This window comes from Dermacentor albipictus, chromosome 6, assembly GCF_038994185.2.
Source record: "Dermacentor albipictus isolate Rhodes 1998 colony chromosome 6, USDA_Dalb.pri_finalv2, whole genome shotgun sequence".
NCBI lineage: Eukaryota > Metazoa > Arthropoda > Arachnida > Ixodida > Ixodidae > Dermacentor > Dermacentor albipictus.
In genome coordinates, this window is record NC_091826.1 from 24,020,091 (window position 1) to 24,042,311 (window position 22,221).

The 22,221-nt window shown below is 49.3% G+C and overlaps 1 protein-coding gene and 1 long non-coding RNA gene across 5 annotated transcripts in view; both read left to right on the forward strand.

The window, feature by feature from the left end:
- LOC135896502 (putative receptor-type tyrosine-protein phosphatase mosPTP-1) overlaps positions 1-22,221 on the forward strand; it is a 251,298-nt gene that overhangs the window by 25,906 nt on the left and 203,171 nt on the right. The window lies entirely within an intron of this gene.
- On the forward strand, positions 6,631-10,898 carry LOC135896503 (uncharacterized). The gene is made up of 4 exons (XR_010562719.1): positions 6,631-7,027; positions 8,166-8,200; positions 9,062-9,136; positions 9,199-10,898. It is a non-coding gene; the product is annotated as an uncharacterized lncRNA (long non-coding RNA).

Below are 22,221 nucleotides of genomic sequence, written 5' to 3' on the forward strand. Positions count from 1 at the left end.
GTTGCTTATCAGCGCACGTGCTATGAGCTCAAAAAGAAGAACATTCGCGGTGAACGCGTTATCTGGCCAATTCATGCACTTATATATCGCACTCATCCTCCTCTCCTTTTTTCTTTCTAATGATGCTAGCTCCCACAGCACCGCGCCCAGCAGCGTTCCTCATTGCGCAATTCACTTCCTCTTTTCTTTTTTTAACATTTGGTGACACATGTGACGCCATTCGCGCATTGTCGTCGACAGTTCTTGCTGAGCGACCTGTTCCGCGAACCCGTCTATGCCCTCGTTGGGCATACGGAGTCCCCGAAGAGCGGCTATTACCGGCATTTCCTTCAAGCTGTCGCAGGCCTTCCTCGCTTGCCACTCCATCTCTTCGGGGAAGAGCGCATAAACAAAAAACCTTGCGTCGTCCCGTTCTTCTCGTTGTGTAAGCGGGTATAGGGACGACGCTACACGGCTCCACGAGCGTATACTCTTTCTGTACAGACGCTCTCGGAGAATAACTCGGATACCCAGGAGGGCAACTCGGCTTGTTCACCCTGTGTGCCGTGAATAATGGATGTTCGCACTGCTGACGCTCCAAGTGTCGGCGAGTTCGTTCGGCACGATGCTCTTTTTCCGCTTCCTCTAAAGCGCGAAGCATGCGGATGCGTTGGACCGATGGTTCCCGTCCAGCGAATGGGGCGACCGACGCTAGCGTTGCTGTCTTTACTTCGTCACAGACGGTGTCGTCTGTCTCCTTTTCCCTGAAGTATATATGCAGTTATGGGCGCCAGGCTTGCAGGTATCCTTTTGTTTGTTCGTTCATCTTTTCTTTTCTTTTTTTGAGTAAGTTGTCGTGCGTCACAAGAGGGTAGCTAAATGAAACGGTGCGGTCCTCACAATACCTACGCACACACTTAAGCTTAACTAACCTAACGAAAACGACGATGCCAGCAGAAGTGCGCAAGCATGCACGCATTGTTCCGCGCAAGTGCTCACTCTGTAAACATTTCTTTGCAGGCGTGCTGGTAGCTGCATACGAAGCGTACGAATGACATTAACTATTGCGAATGTTTTCTTAGTCGATGCCTGACGCGGCATGCTTTGGTTCCCTCTTCGAGACATCTACAAGCTCTTTTGGTTAAACTCTAGCCATTCACTATTCTCAAACTTTAGTCAATAGAAATTCTGCTCTTCTGAATTCTACTGAAGATCGCTTCTTTAGGATGTGGCCATAACGTGTTCATTTCAACTTAGTGACTTCGTCATATAGCATTACCTACCAAAGGACGGCACCACGAAAATAGAATCGTCTCACGTCCTCTCACAGGAAAAAAGAAAAGGTGGGTGCACGCCAGTTTGGCTTTGCAAGTTCATCCCCCAAGCCGTCCAGTCAGCCGGCTATAGCCCCGGTCAACGAGCCATGGCGCAACGAATTCGTAAGAAAAGTGCCTTACCTCCGTACGCCCTCATAGCAGGCTCCACAATTTGCCCGCTTACAGGACTGGAACGAACGAAACGGCCGACCCAAGCACCGCCTGCCGCGAGCTTAGCATCGTCTGCTACACACAGCGACGCGTGGGAGTCTTCTGCTTATTGTCGTCTGTTCTTTCCTATATGTCTTCTGTTCGTCTTCTGCTTCTTACCTGTTCTTTTCTCTATCTCTTCTTCTGCTCTTCTGCTCATCTTCTGCTCATCTTCTGCTTGTTGCTGCCTGCTCTTTCCTACATATCTATTCTTCTGTCTGGTATTTCCTTTATCTCTTCTTCTATTCGTCTTCTGCTTGTCACCTTCCGATATTTCCTATATTTCTTCTTCTGTTCGTTTTCTGCTGTCTTTGCTAAAACAGCGCTAGAATGTGGATGGTGTCAAGAGAGGAGACAAACACATTCGTCTGCTGTCTTCTACTATGTACAATACGCTGGTCTTCATATCCATTATTTCACTGCGGGAAGTTTTTCTCAGTATTTCTTTTTCCTGCTAACCTGATCCTTTGCTTTCAGCAAAGGATTATCGACAGTTTTGTTGCTGTGTCTTTCAGTGTAGTTTCTTACTTTGTTTTCCTTTATTGGCATGTTAGGAGATCGTTCTATCTTCACCGTGATTTCGGCAGCAGTGCAGTGCTGTTTTTTACGGTTCAAACGAGCTTCTTCTTCCAACTCCAACTCTGACGACGTCTCGCTTGGAAGCACTCTTCCAAGCGTGACAAGCCTGCCTTTTTTTTTTTTCCTCGAACCTTTCGTCTTTCAACTTCGTCTTCTGTTTCGGGCTTCAGGTCTGTTTCCTGCCTCGTTAACGCGTGCTTGGGGCTTTACGTGCATACAGAGATGTTCCAGTGGCCGACGCTTCACCCGGGGGACCGGAAATGTCCTTCTCTTTCTCTCTTGCTCGGTCTTTGTTTCCCTCATATTACTGTTTTCCTCACTCGGCACTGCGGAAGCTGAAAATTAGGCTGTTCTGCACGAGTCTTCGCGTTTTCCTTCCTCACCGTGACTTTGCGTATACGAGCGAGTGCGCGTGGATGTGCGTGCGTGCGAGCGATTCTTATATCACCGCACACGCCGTCTACGTTATTACGCGACGCACCATTCTGCTTATGCTTCTGAGCCAGACGTTTCTGGCCTTGTTTTGTTTGCCCTCTGTCGTCTGCTCTGTGTACGCCTTCTGCTTCTTCTTTATCTTATCTCTTCGTTTCTGGATCGCTGCGGCATGCTCGCTTGGCGTGGCATCCGGACCGTGCCTACGCTCTTAGATCAAGAACCTGAGGATGAGCTGAGCGCGGCAAGCGATGCGAATCTGCGCGAGTTCGTTGGCTTCGCAGGGCGCCTACGCACGCGATCGATGAGCAAGCTGAAGTTGCTAGCTATGTTGCTACGTTACGCGCCCGGCGTCAAGGTATGGCGGTTTTTTGGTTCAGCATTGCTGAACGCAAGGTTCCGTGTGCGAGTTTCAACGTGGAGCTCTGTCTGACCTTTGTTGCACGCGACGTGCGCCTATGAAATGTTGATTCTTGTTCTTCGAAGAATGACTATTGCGCAATTGGCTTCGGTACGCGGCCGTCGTAATGCTGTCTGTAATGTACGCTGGCGTGCCCCATATTATCAGGGTTAAAGGCTTGCATTTCCCATTTAGATCAGTGTATTACAGTGCAAGGTACCGACATGTTCGTAATTACGTTTCGATCACTGTGTATATGTCAAAATTGAAATTTTCTCACCCGGTAACTGGAGTAGCCTGCCGGATCAGCCGGGCGAACGTCTGCAGCTTCTCAATGAAATCAAGATCTCTGTCATACTCATTTCTTTTGTTGTTGTTGTTGTCGTCGTCGTTGTTGTTGTTGTTGTTCACAAATACTACAGACACACACTAAAATAATTCAAACCCTTAAATGTGAAGAAAGGGTGCAAATGTGTTAATACCTCCCGCTTTTACGCCCTTTCTTTGTGCTTAAGGGTGTTAGTTGTAGAACAATTTCCACCCTCGTTCACTTCTAAGGTGGTAAATTATTTCGCAGCGCACTTTACCGTTAAGCGCACAGTTCTGGGAACAGTCGCCTCGTAAGAAACCAACGCTCGCACGGACCCATGCACGCACCTTTGGGCAACCCCGTCAGGCGGGTAACGCGATACGCTCGCACAAGAAAGGGCTCGCCACGCGTCTGGGCGCCCGCCGCCGAGCCGCACACTATCTCTCACGGAAGCACCGACAAAGAAAGAAAGAAAGAAAGAACGATAAAAAAAAGATGGCGGCGAAAGGCCAGCGCCAGGTCACTTTTCAGCTTTCACCGCACGCTCGCATGAGAGTCACCCCGGCGCCCATCGCATCTCCGCCGTCTTTCTTGTTTCGTTTCGGTTTTTCGCGGGGGCTGCTGCCACATTGCGGCTTTCGTTTCTGCTGTGGTCGGTCGCCGCAGGTTCGCTACGTATAGGAGAGGCAAGGCGCGCCGCCGGCTTTAATAAAACGTTGCCCGCGCACGTCGCATGCAAAGTCGCGAGTTTACACGGCTTGCGAGCGATCCGCCTCGTGTGCGTACGCCCACGTGTTCAGCCGTTCCCATACTGCAGCAGCCTCTCTCTCTCTCTCTCTTTCGGGCCATCCGTGGAGTAAGCCTCCTCGAAGCAGGTCTCTCTCTCTCTCTCTCTCTCTCTCTCTCTCTTTCGGGCCGTCCGTGGAGTAAGCCTCCTCGAAGCAGGGGCAGGCCGGAAGACGCGTTCCCGCGACGCCGCCAAACACTGCTGCCAAACTCATTAACAGAGACGCCCACGCGGTCCACTGGGGCACGTGCTATACAGAGTCGGAATGCTATACGGCACGCGGGCTCGTGGTGTGAGCGTCCACTTCCGCGGTGCGCAGATGTGATGCCGTCCGCGCATGCGTAGGCATGTACTACATACCAGGACGCACGCAGGCAAGTCGTCCGGTCGGTAGGCAGACGAGCTGGCCAGAAGGGCTTCGCGAGGAGCCATATGGCGCGGGCGGGCAGGTAGGTGCGGGGGTGGGATTGCGAGTGCCGTGAGCTATACCGCATCAGAAAGAAAGAAAGAAAGAAAGAAACAAAGAAACAATGACGAAAAAGGGACCGTAAGCACCATATTCAATAACGTTATATGAAAAATAGGAGGGGGGTGCATTTACACACCAATCTGTTCCCGTGTATCACACAGGGGAAGTCCCATGTGAATTAATACCGTATGGGGATCTCGTATAAAAAAATATGCGTTAAAAAAAAGGGACGGGGTTTTACATGCTAAAACCATGATTTGATTATGAAGCATGCCGTGGTAGGGGACTCCGGAATAATTTGGACCAGCCGAGGTTCTTTTACGCGCAACTAACTACAAGTACACTGGTGCTTTCGCATTTCGCCCCGATCGAAATGCGGCCGCCGTGGCCGGGATGCGATCCCGCGACTTCGTGCTAATACCATAGCCACTAAGCGACCACGTCGGGTAAAAAACATGTATGTAGTACCTATATATGTATGTCACATGAGGGCATACCCCGTATGATATATGGGGACATACGGGGATATCTCCCATATGATAGACGGGAACATACGAGTTTTCAAATGGCAACCCCGTATGTTAAATCGGAGTATTGGATATGGATTCAAGTCAAGTCAACTTGACTTCACTTTTTTTTTCTTTTCGATAAGGCATTGTAACTTCGCCTTTCCCTGGCGATAAGCATGTGAACACCTATGGAGGATTGGGGGATGGGCAAGAGATATACAGTGATAGATTTGCGTGCAGAAGAGAGTCGCAGGTATAAAGAGCTCAACTAGCGATTATCCTAATTGGCTTAGTTATATTAGTACTGAAGGTGGAGTAATTGAAGGCGCCAGAAAGAGACGAAACTATATAAGGCCCAGCAGCACACATCATGTGAGAGTATTGATCGTTGTGTAACTCATTACTTAGACGTTGGCTTCACTTATAGACAACTATAACGCAGACTTAACTGTAATGCGTTAAGAAAAGCGCCGAAGAGCGAGGCAGCTAGGCTTCAAGCCCTCAGACGGTGCAAACGTTTGAACCAGCGGTCTCGTCTGTTTCAATGTTTTGACTAAAACGAGCCTTCACGTCGAAACCTCGTTCTGCTGCACTTAGGCTTATGCGTTCGCTTTTTCCTTCATAGTTCCATTAATGCACGTTTTCATATCGCGAGCACGCTTCGATCCACTTATAAGCAGGACACCATCTCCCTTGGATTGACGAATCAGCTTTGTCGACAACTCGCTTTTGGCAGGGTAATTGCCATTGCAATTTCGAGTATTTCATCTGACGTCAATGGCCTAAAGCGACGGCGTTATCACCGGAGTGACACTCATGCGCATGATCACGTGGTCATGGTCAACTGATGCTTTCATCGCTCGTCTCGCGTACTCACACAGAACGCAAGTGGCAACGCACTCCATTTATACACATTTCAATCTATCCAGCTTTCACGTTGTTTTCGACTGGACAAAGTACCTGGCGCCACGGCACTGCTAAAAGTTATAGTGCATACGGATACTGAGGTACGCAGTTCTCTTTCACGTTGTCCAAAAAGCCCAGCACCCTCTGAAACGTACTGTATGTGTATATACAATGCGCAGCGGAACCCATCTCCTGAACGGCGGAGCCTCTACGTCCGCTATAGCAGGTGTACGCCTTTTTTTTTTTTTTCGCGACGCCTAGCGCCGAGATTCGACGGGTCCACGCAGGCGCTCGTGCAGAGAGATAGTATACGCGAGCGAAAAGACAACCAAACAGGCCCCACGCACCACGGAATGACGAGGGACCCGAGCTTGTTTCCGTGTCCCCTGCCGTTTGCGCGCGCGCGCTAGCTAAAACAATTGCGCTTCCGAATGCACAAATAGAGACCGCCGTTCCCTGTATCCACTACCACTACGTAGAACGCGTGTTGTACTACAATGCGAGGCCTCCCCCGTAACGGACCCCGTTGCGAAGTGCATATCACCGGCGGCGCCAGCCGACTGGCACCAGTCCGTCCGATTAGCGGGATTTGTATTCGGGCCAGCGCTCTCGCCAGCTGCCCAGGAGCGCGCGCCGCCGGAGAGGAGGAAAAGGGAGAGGATGAAGCTATGCAGGCCGCGCAGGCGTAGAATGCTTTTGTGAGTCGGGGCGCGCATAGAGTTAGTAGAACAACTCTAGAGGAAAAGCTGGGCCGGAAAAGTGGGAACCTCTAGGGCGCCGCCCTGTTGCTACTGGTCAATGTGGCCAGCGCAATTACTATTGAAAGAGCTGAGAACAAGTACAGGTCACCTTATGCTTTGTCACCTAAAAACGCATGTCTGATGACTTTATGAAGGTGGTGCGTTAATATTAAGTTTATAGAAAGCGATCGCTAAGTCCGTGACTTATGTAAATCACGATGTACGCATTCATGCAATAAAGGATGACGCGAATTTCGGTTTCGAATCTGTTTTTTGGATGCGTAGTAGTTTCGTTTGACATGCGATCGCGCGTCGACATCGGACGCTATGACACACTCGTGCCTTATGTGCCACCGAAGCCCCGAAGTGGTCTGGCATATACCTTCACATGTAAGTAAACGAATGTATCTCCTTGTTGAGAATATCACGCGAGTAGGCAGCTCTTGTGGTACATCACAATCGTTCGAGAAGCGTCACAGTAGAGCATTTTTCTGCATGCGGAGCGGTGTTTTTATTTGCAAGTTTCCCTTCAGTAGGAAATTGCTGGACAGGCGGACCAGCGCACCGCAATTGTATTGGCGAAGCCACAAGCAACTCAAAGAATCTGTTCAATTGTTGCACTATAAACAATCATGCTTCTACAAAGGCCACAGCAGAAAAACAGCCTGATGACCGAGTATTTCTGTGCCACGAAGTAATCAAGAGGCGAGTGCCTAATGCGGACGAAATAGAGTGCATGGAGACTTAGAACGACAGAAAGCTGAGCTAGTTCGTAAGGATTCATTATGCAAAACAGAGGTGAGGCGTGCAGACAGGACACAAGAGTAGAGAAGTGGGCGGCGCGCGTGTTGTTTGCTTGTAAATACTCTACTCTTGTTTCCTGTCTGCACGCCTCACCTCCGTTTTGCATAACGAGTGCATCAACCCACATATTAATAGCTTAGGCGTTTTATTAACTGTGGAATATTTTCAACACTTCCTTGCATGCCATTTCATGTCACAAATTTGTGCAGCGAATCTATTTGCATGATCGACTCCGGGCCTGTGGGACCGTTCACTTGCACTTGATGCTGAGTCTTTTACATGTATCCATAAACTGCAGATATTCACATCAGATCCCTGCGAGCACTTTCGAAATTCCATTATTTTCGACAACAGGCACATATGCAATACTGACATAATCTGGAATACCACTAAGCAGCTGGGACACATTTTTGTTGACCATACTCGCAGGTAAAATAAGTACATCATGTGGACAGCTCCAGCTCATTTTCCTTAAGTCAGTGTGTACAAGGGTTATGCAAAAATAAATTTTTTCTCGCGCACCGATTATTTTGCTGTATAAGCAAGAGAACCCACCACGTTAGTGTAACGTATCTTGTGCATCACACTAATATGTGCTTTCATTTACCAAGTGAGACGAGTTACTTTTATGGCTCATTCAGTCATATCACACTGCAAGCTGCATTCATCAATCTTCAATGGGATTTTGCAAATGTTTAATGAAACATGTTTCAATTTTATGCAGATATGCAATGGCAAGCCCTTCCGTGTGTTCCAAAGGTAAAATTTAAGCTCTAAATTAAAGAAGACATTTCTAGTCAGAAACAAGCAAAAATAGTGAATGCAGAGTATCAGAAGCCCAAGGTACAGAAATTATGAGAAGTGTCGAATGATTTTAAGGAAAGAGTCGTATTTAAAAATGCAAGACCCTTTAGTGGAGGTCAAGCAAGTCAATATGGGTAGAATACTCTGCAAAATTATGCGAGTGAGGGGATGTCAAACAATGGGTCAGGAAATGCATTGTTTTTCTGCAAAACAAAAGCTGATTGCCATTACATAAGTCACTTTAGCATCATGATAAATTCAGAAATAAACCAAAAAACAAGACACGCAAAAATAAACAAAGCATTTAATGATATTTCAGCAGAACTTTTTGTTGGGCTAGTTGGTGCATATTTGGCGCTATAGTACTTCAGCCATTTAATGATGCTCTCTCCACACTGGGATAAATAAAAACAAACACATCACATCTAATGTGGACATATCAGATGCCTTGTGAAACACTAAAGGAACAATTCAGTTTCGAGCTATGGCACTTGCCGCATAGATGTGGGGGGGCCTTGCACCAATAGTGATAGTTACCACTGCATTTAGAAATTGAAAGCATTCGTGCAGACAAGGATGATTCTTTATATTTTTGGCTACCACTTCAAATGCCTCCACCAAGTGTTACAATGCTGCACGCAGCCATACTAAGGATCTCGCAGCAACACCTGCAGGTAAAAAGCAGAAGCAGTCAAAGTGCTGGTGTGTTCTGGACACTATGTTTGAAAACTTCTAGGCAAGAAGAGTGCAAGAAGCAGACATAACTGCATTTATTTCCATAATTCCCCATTTAAATGGCCTTTTCTTTTTGCTTAGACAATGCCTACGCCTAGCCACAGCAGCTCCCTCATACAGACTCCACAAACCAAGAGGCCGTGGAGGCAAATGCAGGTAAGACAATAAGCAATAGCACTGGTATCGACATTCATCTAATTTCTTTTTATTTCATTTAGGCAGCCAGCACACCTCGAACAGCCACCTTGACTGCAGGTGTGTCACCCTAGTCGCCAAGGAAACATTTGAGGGAAAGTGACAGGCAATGTGAACAGCCACTTCTCCATGTAAACAATACTCTTTCTCTCGGATGACTCCTACGCCTCACCACGCCAGCGCACTTGTGCACAAAGATGCCGCAGAGGCACGTGCAGGTCTGAGGCAAGAAGCAGTGGCACTGGTGTCGACATTTACCCAATTTCTTTTTCTTACACTGAGGCAGCCAGCACACCTCGAACAGCCACCTTGACTGCGGGTGTGTTAGTTGATTCCTGTTGTACATATGCTCATAATATACTTCAGTAAACTTGAACTTCATAATAAACTTGAAGGCAAATGGGACATTGATGCATTGTATTTTTGAACATTTATTGTACACATACAATATATGTTATACTTTGCAGTGCTACAGAGCGTATTTTGAAGCTTCCCCCTATATTTTGCACCTTTAATTATGTATGTGTTGTGTGGCCCTCAATGCAGTTCATGTTGTAGCAGCTGCTTTGTCTGTGTATCGCACATTGGCTTAAGCTCGTGATACCCACATACTTCTCTCACATATACAAAATAAAGTTCTATGTAGTCCTCAGTGTTACAACAAAAAATTAAACTAAACAATCCGATCGTGGAATTATGTTTACTACAGTGATTCCTACGACAGTTACTGACAATTTGACAACTTGAACTGGTCAATCGGTCCATAGCCGCCTCTATTTTTCAAAAATAAAGGAGGCTATGATCCGTCATGGCAAGGAATTGTATGTATACATAAAAAAAGGGGGTATGTGTGTGTTTGTAGTGGGGGTATAGGATTAGGGCGGTACGAAAAAATGTACCAACACCGTCCTCTAGACCCATTCCGTTGAGGTACCGTAACAAAACGTATTATGCATAAAGTTCATACAACCAACTCTGATATTACTACAGACGCCAGGCGACGCGAGCTGCATTTGTCATGATGCATTCGCGACTGCACCGGATGCCCTCCACATTATTCTCGTTAATCGTGCTCACTGCGCCGAGGCAAAAGAAAGACAATGGGCGCAGGTGCCTTTAAGGTATCTCGACCTTGCGAGGCACGGCTGCGCGTGCCTGGGGAGCTGTCCGTGCGAACACTCCCTGGCACACACCTGCCTCGGCGGCCCCAACCTACGTACCGTTCTGCTTCGAGCTTTGATCCCCCCACTGTCCCTCGGGTGCCCTGGAGTTCCTGCGCCGCCTGCTCTACTATCATCTCAGGTGCTCTCCTGAGACTTCCGTTTGTCGGTTACATGTGCCCTACAGTTGGATCATTACTTATAATAATAAAAAACCCGATCTATCGTCACGACGATAGATCGCGAATGCGGCTTTTGCAACATACCGCGCCCGTGCGAAGATAATTACGGAACGCCAACGAGGAATCTGACCACAGCTTCGAGCTCGTAACGTCGTCGAGTGACACTCCTGCAACAGGCGTGACCGCTGAAAACCGCATACCGCCAGAAACTTGAACAGGATCATCCCTCGGTTGCATAACTGCCAGCTGTACGGCCAACATGGACCACACCCACACCATCCCGCAACATAGAATAAAGAACCGACTTATAAAGCCCAAACACACGGCTGCACGCACACATCACAACATCACAAGCGAGACGCCATGCTGCTACGCTGCTACTGTTGCCGGATTAAAACTGACTACTGTCACCAAGTTTAGCAAGCGTTTCAGGAGCTGGCAACCTCGGCGCGTAGCAACATGGCGGCGCTCTTGAGGTTCCCGATTTTAATGCATGGGCCCTATGGGTAGCTTGTCCTCTAGAGTCAGTATAGTAACTCTATGGGGGCGCGCACTCGCGCTTCTCTCCTCTCCGTTGTTGCTTCTTCTTCTTCTCGTTTGTGTTGTTATACTCGCGTATTATGCCTCGTGAAACCGCCCGACCTTCTTTGATCTTGATTCCTCTCTCTCTCTCTCTCTCTCTCTCTCTCTGTGTTTTCTTGTTCTCTTCTCCCCCCTCCCCTATTTTTTCCACGCGGAAGTGATAGCCGAGGCCCGTGCGACGGACGGACACATCGCGTCGTAGGCGGAAATGGATGGCCCCGCCGCAGGTGTGCGATACAACAAAAGCGGACCGCCTCACAACCTCCGCGGTCGTATGGCATGCATACGCTCGCGGAATACGTGTATGCGCGCATGCCTTTCCTGTAGCGCCGCGCTTTTCTCATTTGCTCAGGCGGTGCGCGCTTGAGGTCTCTGTCTAAGGTACGCGCGCCTCCCGTTATTTTGTAGAGTTTTATTGCGATAGGAATTGCATTGATGCTCGAGGCGCATTCCCGGCCGACTGTCGGCGCCGCCGTCATGCTTATGAAGCGCAAACGTTATACAATGTTTTAACATTTAAAAAATATATAACATGTAAAACATAACATGTAACAACACGTAGAACACATAGAACGTACAAACATACCGTAAATATAACATATAAAACAACATGTACCAACACAACATATAGAACATACAAATATAACATAAATGTAACAAATAAAACAACACGTAACACAACGTACAGAACATATAAACATAACATAAATGTAACACATAAAAAGCGCAAATGTTCTCCGCAAACGGTTATGAAGACGCTCTCACAAGAGAGGCGGAGTGCGGTTGTGGACGCACGCGCGCTTCCAGCGTCTATGTGACTATTCGCAGTCGCAATGAAACGACGAAGAGACGTGGACGCACCGTCAACGCTCCAGCGTTCAGTCCGCTCGGCGGCGGTCTGCAGCTTCCGCTCCATGCATGAGCGTCCTGCGCACGCTCACCGTGAGCGTATACACGCTCCACACATAGCGTGAGCTGCTGTGTAGTTTGCACTGGTCTGAGCGGAACGGAGAGTGTGTAAACGTCAAGGCCACAGCGACATCCAATATTTTCTTATTGGCACGGACTACATACACGCCGACGGTTTCCCGTTGGTCTCGTCTCGGTGCATCGGTCGTCGAGGGCCGCCGCGGGCTGGGAGTCGAACCCTCAACCTCGTGCTCTGCAGCAGCACAGCGTGATTATTTTCAAGTCTTGTCGCACGTGTGCTCCTGTGCGATATGTTTTATTTGGCGGGGGGGGGAGGGGGGTAGCATTTCGCTAAGTATATGGAAAACGTTCTCAAAAGCTTCTACGCACGTGTCCCCGTCCGCGATGTTAGTTAAACACGCAGCTAAATGCCGAACGTCCTGCGTATAACAAAAGGCGCGAGGCCGCCAGCGTCTCTCGCCGATTCCTCGCGCAACCTTGTGGATGCATACAACGGAGCTATATAGGCACGATCTCGTCACGGCTACCGGCTTCGAGTAATCACGCAGGCGATTTTGGGCGGCAACTACGAGAAGAATGAAGGGAAGAAATTAGTAAAAAAACAAAATGAAACGAAACGACCGAGAGAGAGAGAGAGAGAAGGGCCGAAGAAAACGGGCCGCAGGCCGCGGGAACGAACGGCGTGAACTTGGCGGCCGCGCCACCGCTTCCGTGGACGTTAGGGCAGTCACGATACCGTGACGCCCCCGCCGCCGACGGCCACCGCCTTGCTCCTACCGCTGGACGTACGTGCCGTAGGCCTCAGGAAAAGTAAAAAATAAATAAAAAAAGAACGGTTCGTGGATTGAGCCGCGAGCGGGCAGAAGAGGAGCTGCAACAGCGCTAGGGTTGATGAATAGAAGTAGGGGCGTGGGTGTTTTCTTTCATGCGCCGCAAGAGGGAGCGGGAGTCGGAGACAGAGCGCGCACGACCTGGTGGTGGCCGACGAAGACGCGGAAAACGGTATTTCTCCGCGGGACTTGCGTGCAGTGAGCCGCGCTAAATGATCCCGCGGAGGGAGAGAGAGGGTGTGCGATGCGTCCGTCGGTCAGCAACGCGGCCGACCGCGCCAGGTTGGCCTGTGGGACGGGATCACGTGGTTTGGACGCGCGTGACGGTCTGTTTTTTAGGGAGCGAAAGGAGAAAGAGAGCAGGGGCGCTGACTTGCCAGGCGTTGTCCAAGCCGGAGCATTGCGAGCCTGTTTAAGGGAACGCTAAGTAATGTCATAGGGATGTTAAAACGCAAGGATGCAATCAGCCGACCCGAGGTAAGGTTATGCGGAGGTCGATGGGAGACGCCTTGCCCCTGCAGTGAACATAGAGATGATGATGATGATGATGATGAGAAAGTGATGTCGAATCCGTTGTCACTGGTGAAGTATTCTTTCTTTCAAGTATTCTCTTTTTCTTTCTTTGTCGACAAGGAGGTTATTATTACTAGCCGAGAAAATAAAGAACAAAGAAATTTCGCGCCCAAGCTGCAGCGCCAGTACGAGAGCGTGAAATCGGAGATGTCCAGATATATTAGTATTTTCATGCTGTCGCCAATATATGTAAGCGGAGACGGCCGGCTCATATTTTTCTACGTTTGTATAGCTCGTACTCTTAGCAGGTCACGCTTGGCTTCTCAACAGTCCTTTCAGGACTCTTCGCTGGGCTTCCCGCATCTGATCAGGTGACCTGTAGTAAGGAGGGAGGAACACCGGGTAGTCCCCCCAACCCCTTCCCGAAAGTTCTGTGTACCAAGGATACCTGGCGTAAAACGACGAATGACAGCACCAGCCTGCCCCGTGCCCTCTTCCCCCGGTCCATTTCGAGCCACCCTCACTCCGCACATCTCCCTCCCCCCCCCCCGCCCCAAAAAAAAATAGAACGAAAACTCTCCTGGCTACGTCACTGGTATTCAGTGATACGTAAGGAAAGGAGAGGAGCTATTTTCTGTGCTTCATTTTCGATGTGCCAACGTCTCGTCATCAATCAATCAACCAATCAATTAATCAATCAATCGATCAGTCAATCAATCAATAGTTATCAAGCACGGAAGTTTATAAGGGCATTAGAAGACAAAAAAAAACATGGAACGCCGCTTGACTTGTCCTAATAATCAACTACCTATTCTAAAAGTGACACCATGGAATGTGGGGAGGGCGTAAATGGAGCAGAAAATGTGTCAGTGTTTCTATGCCGTATCGTGCCCCACAACCGTAAGCGAACAACGTGAGTGCTGCTTATCGTCTGCATTCGATAAACTGAGGACCATAAGCCCCTGCGAGGTCCGCTCTACGAATTGCAGTATCGCAATTCAAAGTGGTAAATTACGCCTATTGAAGAAATCATCGAACGAAGCTCGCCGCAACAAAACGCGAGCGCGTATGTATTTTGAAGCCGAAAAAAAAAACTGGCTGTGGCTTAGCTAAGGTTAAGCCCAGGATGCGAAGCATACTAGCCTTTATTTTAACGCGACAGCGTTAAGCAGCTCGTGTCGCAGAAAAGCCGGTGTCGTCGGCGTCGGCTCAGGCGTGCGGCGTCAGCTCAGGCGCACATTTCGTTGTCGCGCCGAACGCTGCGTTGCTCGACGCTCGCCGCGTCCGATGCGGGGCGCGTAGTCGCTGCGCCGTAGCAAAGCCACCTAGAAACGGTCTCTGTAGCACGCCGCAACCTTCGCTTCTCATTCCAACGAGCAGCTCTGTTTCCAGGAGGTATCTCACCTCGTGAGTGTCTAGCAGAGAGAGGCAAGCGCAGCTGCTTATATACCGCCGCGACGCCGCGAGCGACGGCGCGACTTGCAGCCCCGTTTCTCCTCTGTCGTGACGTCATGGTGTCACGTGGTATTGAAGGCGACACCGCCGCGCCTGAGGAGCTGGGTTGAGCTCTAGTAATATGCTTCGCATAAAAAAAGACGCGCTCGCGTCCCGAAATCACAGCCCTTACGATGCGCGCGAGCTCACCGCGTATACGTATACCGTACGCCAGCCTCCGACCTCGTGTTATATTCCTTCCGGCTAGCTCAGCCAGCGAGCACGCGATGACCAGGGCCCAATAAAGCAGGCGCGCGAATGGGAACATTGCTTCGCATCACGCAAGGTCGCGGTATTCTTTTTTTTTTTTTTCGACGCATCGTGGCCAGAAAAGAAGAACGGCCACAGCGACAAAAAAAAAAAAGAAAGAAAAGAAAAACTAGGAAAGAGAGAGGAACGTTCGGACAATCTCGTTCCGGATGTGCTGCTATATGTATGTAGAACACGCAGTATGTACTCCACGCGCAGAGAGCTTGTGGTCAGCGCGGTTTCGAATGAGGAATGACGGGACACAAACACCACGCACGCGCTCGCACGCATAGCTAACACGCGAGCAGTTCACATAATGAAAAATAAAGAGAAAAAAATAAACAAACAGGCATGCGTGCAAGCACAGCACAATCACACAACTAGGCAAACGTATACGCACGAATGACCGCAGCAGCCACCACCTCTTTCCCTCCTCTCCGTCCCTCCCCCTCTCTCTCTGTCTCGCTATCTGCTATCTCTCTCTCTCACCTATTCATTCTCTCCCATTTTTCGTCCCTCACCGACGCAGGTCTCTCTATGTGGCGCTACGCCCACTCCTCTCTCCCTAACCCTTCGTCCACTTTTCTCTCTTTCTTCTATTAGCGGTCTCCCTCTCAATCCCTCTCTCTCACTCACTCGCTCTCTCCCCCCTGATCTCACCTAGAATAGAAGCACGCAACGATGGGTGCATGGTGGCTTATAGAGAAAAAAGGCGTTCGTATAATACTACGGTGTTTGCGAGGAAGGTATATACAGCCCGTATGCGACGCGTACAATGAGAGGCGTACGGACGGGAAAATGAGCGGTGTTTTGGGAGTATACCGGAACCTCGACTTTTTCTCTTTCTTCTTTTCGGGGGAGGGGGCAGCATGAAGCAGAAGGGGGGGTGGGGGGGGTGAATGGAACGCCGCGCGGCCTTCCCGATGCATGCACGTAGAAGCTTCCTCTTCCGGCCAGGAGACAGAGCGTGCGGCATATATATATATATATACACATGCTGTGTGCTTTTACTTCAACCGAGCCCTGTGTGTCATTATGTGTTTATAGCTGGGTTTATTATGTGCGTTTTTATGTCGTCAAATTGTGCGTTTATTTCATTTCGCTGTTGCTGTTCGAAGAAACTTGCAATTTTGGGGGATGTTGAGGTTCCTGTGGTTCTTAAATGCCTGTTACTTATATACGACGCCGCAGCAACGTATGCGGGATGCGTGTATGGTATTAGCTGACTTGACCAGGCCTTACACCGCCGATATCACTTATATCCTGCAAGCGTGCCGCCCAGACGATATTTTGACAAACCGTATCCCGCGTATACAGCAGCTACTGTGGCCGGTAAGATGTAACGAAGATTAAATGAATGCTATCTATCATATATGGTTACGTGGGCCATCAAGAACACGCCTTCTTGTTGGGATGAGCAGGCCGAAGCAAAGCATTGCTATCCCAGAGCGCGCGTAGTTTTTCTCCACGGCAAGGAGAAAATGAGGGTCGCGAACCAACGGCCTCCAGTTTGTGTTGCGCGATAACTGCATGACCACACTGGCTATGAGTGTCTGCATAGCTCTAAACAAAACCACCACCTCGACATAATGTTTGAATTGATTGACCGCCACCCCGACATAATGTTTGAATTGATTGGTTGATTCATTTATTCCGACATTTGTTTTGGTATCAGTATACAGATATCGCGAAACGTTTCTCTCTGGCCTTTTGGCAACGTGCTTTTGATAACCAAGGCAAAGTGACGTGAGATGCGATGACGCGAATACGCGAGTGAGGACCAGGGTGAAGAAATTGCACCCTCACACATGGCCCGAGCGTTCGCTGCTTTCTGAAAATTACAGCGACCGATATTACGCGCTGTCCCAAAAGTACAAACAATGGAGACTGGGGCTTGCAAGGCCGGAACTAGCTAGCCTTTGCTCGGGGATTTCGCGCTATAGTATTCTGGAAACAGCGATATCTGTAACGAGAAAGCTAGGCGACGCAAATCGCGACGGCGAGAAAAGATGGCGGCGCGCCCGGCTTCTTATATAGACATGTGCGGTATACACGTATGTACTGAGTTCGTACATTCCGTGCCTTTGTTTATTGTTTTTTATTTAACTGTTGTTCTTGATTTGTTGTGGTCGTCGTCATTTCGTCCAGCCTTCACCTCATTCCGGGGGTTCCCGCGAGAGACCACCGTTACGACGCAGCAACGGCGTATAAAAAGGGAAGCTGCCTACACTGGGCTATCAAAAAAACAAAAGAAGAAGGGGGCGGGGGGAGAGGGGAAAGAGTGTGACCAGACGAGAACTTAGCGAACTGTGCTGAAGACGGAGAATTCTTATTCGAGTCGTTATCGCCTTGGCGTGCGTGTTACGCGTCCCGCTTCACGCCCGCCCGCCTCCGTTGCCGATTGTCTCGGTCATGCTCGTGACTTTCTCACCGCTCTCTTAACGTCCCTAGATACATATATTTTTTTGCCTCCTTAGTACGGGAGCTCGCTGTCACCTTGTATAGTAGTAACACGAGTTCGTTCGTCCACAGACAGCATTCCTGTTTCTTTTTTTCTTTCTTTCTCGAGAGACTACTCATTCGTGTCTCGCCGTGTGATCGCGGGTTGCCGTTCCATGCGGCGAGCATTGTTTCGACGCAGAAACAGGAGGCGATAAAAGTTTCGAATCTGGGTGACCGTCACGTGGAATCGGGCGACGCCAACGGGAAACTGGGACGAGTCGGTCGCGAATAAAACGGACTTAGGCCTCAGAATTCGGTCTTTCTTTTCCTCTTCTTGTAAAAAGGGGCAATCGTGTGCGGTAGATCGGTGGGGTCCGTGCTGCTGTCCCATAGCAAAACAATGTGTGTATCTCCAAATCAAAATGGTCGCCGCGACCTTGATCTCCTGAGTCCGCGAGGAAGGACTTAAATAGTGCCCTTGAATGTAGCGCGTAAACGTGACGTTCTACATATCCCGGTGCTCGCAGTGTCACAATGTGGTCGCAGACTATTTTTTTTTTCTCTAGCTTTCTTTTTGGGACTATCACGAGAAGCCGTACCACAACATTGACGTGTATATACAGTGACGTAGCAACCGCCTCGTTTACATGAGATGCTGTTCAATACGAAATTCGGTCGACAACCAGAGACATTTGTTCCTTTTTATATAAGTGTGCGCATGCAGTGGCGTAGCTAGGTCGTCTGGCACCCGGGGCACATAGGTCTTCTGTCACCCCCCTCCCCGGGTGTAGCCGGCGGAAAGAGGGGTGTCTTCAGACTTATATGACACCCCCCCCCCCCCCCTCTGGCCCCTTGCACCCGGGGCCCACGGCCCCCCGGCCCCCCCCTGTTGCTACGCCACTGTGCGCATGTGCTGCTGCTGTATTGCTCGCGGAAGAAAAACGTTCGAACAAAGTCTTCTCTGGTTCTTGAGACCAATGTAAGCTCTTCACGACGTGGGTTTTTACGCCATGGTGCGTGATACTTGTTTGTTCGTTCTTGTTCCTTATAAGTGTTTGACCATTAGCGATGAACCTTTGCGAACTGTCTGGCGAAAGCTAAGTTCCCTAAGTCAAACGTCTTCGGTATAGGTGTCGGGACAGCTGAATTCGGGACGCACATACCTACGTACTCAAGGACCGCAGTCTTCGTATTAGACATTCAAGTCTTGGAACCACAAACGTGTGTGTGTGATAGATAGATAGATAGATAGATAGATAGATAGATAGATAGATAGATAGATAGATAGATAGATAGATAGATAGATAGATAGACAGACAGACAGACAGACAGACAGACAGACAGACAGACAGAGAGGGGGGAGAGAGAGAGAGAGAGAGAGAGAGAGAGAGAGAGAGAGAGAGAGAGAGAGAGAGAGAGAGAGAGAGAGAGAGAGAGAGAGCATCTAAAAACGTACAGTGATTTCATGGGGAGTGCGGGGCACAAGCCTTTAGGTACACGATGATTGTGATGACGATCTCAACAATCTACTGCCACATATTTCAAACAAGAACACTGCGTAGTTATGGTCGAATCTGCCATGCGAGACAAAAAAGAAAAAAATAAGGAGACTGCCCTTATCAATTTAAAATTCAGCACATGTTGCGCATATTGCGGCATATTGCGCATATATTATATATATTGGCATACCACATATTGCGCCACGTGGTCCGGCAGAGCTTGACAGAGCTTTGTGTTAAGGTTTCTATTACAGGCGCAGACACTGATTCAGGCAAGCTCGCTATGTTTGCGACGGTTTCACAATTACCGAAACGCGAAAGATTACGACGAAAAAAAAAACTTAATTTAGCGCGAAGTGGTGTATTTTGTGTCCTATTTTATTTAGTATAAGCACCGCAGTAAGATGCTTATGCTTTCTGTTTCCAAGCTTAGAAAAAAAAATGGCTGTGGCTTAGCTAAGGTTAAGCCCAGGATGCGAAGCACACTAGCCTTTATTTTAGTTGTTGAACCACTGTCTAGCCTGGTGAACTGCTGTTGCTTGGCTACATTTGATTCGGCTAGACGAAGAAACAACTCATGCAGGCGAGCGCACGAGCTGAGACCCGGCTGTGTAGCTACGCGGCCGCAAGCGAGCGCACGAGTTGAGCCTCCGCATTTGCAGCTGTTATGACGTCATATGGTAGCTACGCGGCCGCGCGCGGCGCAGCAAGGAAGAGCGTGGTTGTGCGGCTAGTATGCTTCGCATAAAACTCGAATGAGACCACGGGACTCTCTTCAGGAGCTCTTTAGCACGAGACATGTTTCGCCTCCGCAGCTTTTCCTTTGGCTGCCACGGAAAGTTGTATACGCAAGCTTAGTTCTTGAGGTTGGGGTCATTTCGTCCAGGCGAATGTCTCGCATTTCTTTCCCTTCTTTTTCGATGGAAGTGTTTTGTGCAGGTGTTCTTGCAGGAGGGGTTCGCGGAAGGGCTTCCCAAGGAGACACCGATTTCACCTCTCGCTTGCGGCAGTGTCTCGAATGTATACGCGCTCGTTTGCGCATGCGCAGCGCAGTCTCGCCAACGGTTTCTCGGCAGCGACCACCTGCCTCCGTAATGGCGAACGTCAGCGAACGACGTATTCCGGGGAAAAAGGAAAAGCCGCTCACGTTCAGCGCGAAAAAAAAAAAAAATTAGGACTCCTCACGCATGCCTCCCCGCAGGGTGTCGAACGCGCGACCTTGAAGGCGACAAGCCGGAGGCCAGGGCCGGGCACGTATCATACGTCCGTTCGCCTGGGCACGCACACACACACACACACACACACACACACACACACACACACACACACACACACACACACACACACACACACACACACACACACACACACACACACACACACACACACACACAACAAACAAACAAAAAAAAAGAAAAGCCAGTAGCGGGACCGGTTAGCACCAAGATACACAAAATAATACGCGAACGATCTGCGTATCGATAGTGCGATTTTTAAGGTTTTTTTTTGTTTTCAGGGGGGGGGGGGGCGGTACCCTGTAGAAGCAGGCTCTCACGTGAGCTATTACATAAGCGTGCACGTATACGTGTGAACGTTTCATCCTGTGCGGACGCGGCCTCCCGGGTGCTGGTTGTTAATATATACCCCCGGGGGAACAGGAAAAAAAAAACACCCGTCGCCGTGGTCAGTGGTCGAGAAACACCTGCTCTCGGCCGCGGACTGCGCATGCGCGAATCTCCTGGCGTGTGGGAGCCGCTGCGCTGGGTTGTCCCCACGTCTTGGATGCTGGAGAGAACGAAGTTACGTACAGGATGTTGTGTGTGTGTGCGTGCGTGCGTGTGTGTGTGTGTGTGTGTGTGTGTGTGTGTGTGTGTGTGTGTGTGTGTGTGTGTGTGTGTGTGTGTGTGTGTGTGTGTGTGTGTTCGCACAATGTACGAAAAGAATTAAGAACGATCCTCGACGACGAACGATTCGTTGATTCAATTCAACTCGGTTTCGCACGTGCAGGCCCATATTTCCTGGGTGGGTGTTCCGCTTCGTGTAATAGATGTGAGCAGATAAGGCATCAGGGTAAACAGGGTTCGCGAGAAAACTTGCCTTGACGGGAAGAGAACCAAACGGTGGCGTTTAAACTCCGTTTCACACATCAGCTGCAACGCTGTGGAGGCTAGAGATACTTTTTGTCCTGGCTGCGTCCGCACTTAGAAAGAGTTCGGTGTCTTTTGACGTATTTTTGTGAAAATGTTCTTCATATAAGGTCCGTTCTGAATGAAAATAAGAATTTACCCTTAGAAGCAGGCAAACCACGCTATCGTTCGGCTGCTAACACGTTGTTCTATATCAATTTTCTTTTCGCTGTTCTTTATTTGCATCTCGGTCGCGCCAGCTTCACGTGCATGCTCGCGCGAGCAAACGCCGCTGGCGCCCAGCGAAGCGTAACCGGAACGCGCGGAGTGATACAATTTGGAGACCGCACTACTTGCGTAGCTTCCACAGCGTTGCCCCTGATGTATGAAACGGAGTACAGGCAAGCGTAAGCTCTGCATCCAGACCACGGGAAAGTGTTCTGGATACTTCGTCCAGAGCACGGGAAAGTGCTCTGGATACTTCCTCGCCTGTGCCGTAAGTTTCCGGCGCCCTGCTCGACGAGTGATGCTTTGTCATCGCTGCAGCTATATAGTCCAGATGGACGGATAGCAGCTGTGACCGCCAATCAGCGCGGCTCCCGTAATTTCTTCGGTGCCTCTGGTCCTTCCCGTCTCGGACCTCACCGTACCGGCTAATCTGCCGTCCTCGGTAGCACTTTCCTTGTCTTAGCACAAATTCTATTACTGTAACAGTCATCTGCTGTACACATTTCATAACTTGCCCTTATCCACCTCGACATCTTAATATCAATTAGAACGTCATCTACACGCGTTTGATAAAAAATCTGCACAACCTTCTTCCTACCTCCTAAAGTTAGACATATCATTCCGCTCCATATATAGCTTCGCTGAGCTGTCCTTACATCTTCTTCTAGGGCTTCTTCGTTATTCTCGTAGGCACGCGTTCTCATTCCCATAGGATGCTAGTAAATGACTTCGAGGCGCCAACTATACCATGACCTTAGTTCTGTGTCAACAGCAGGCGCCAATCGGAGGGCCACCGACTCACCCTATACAG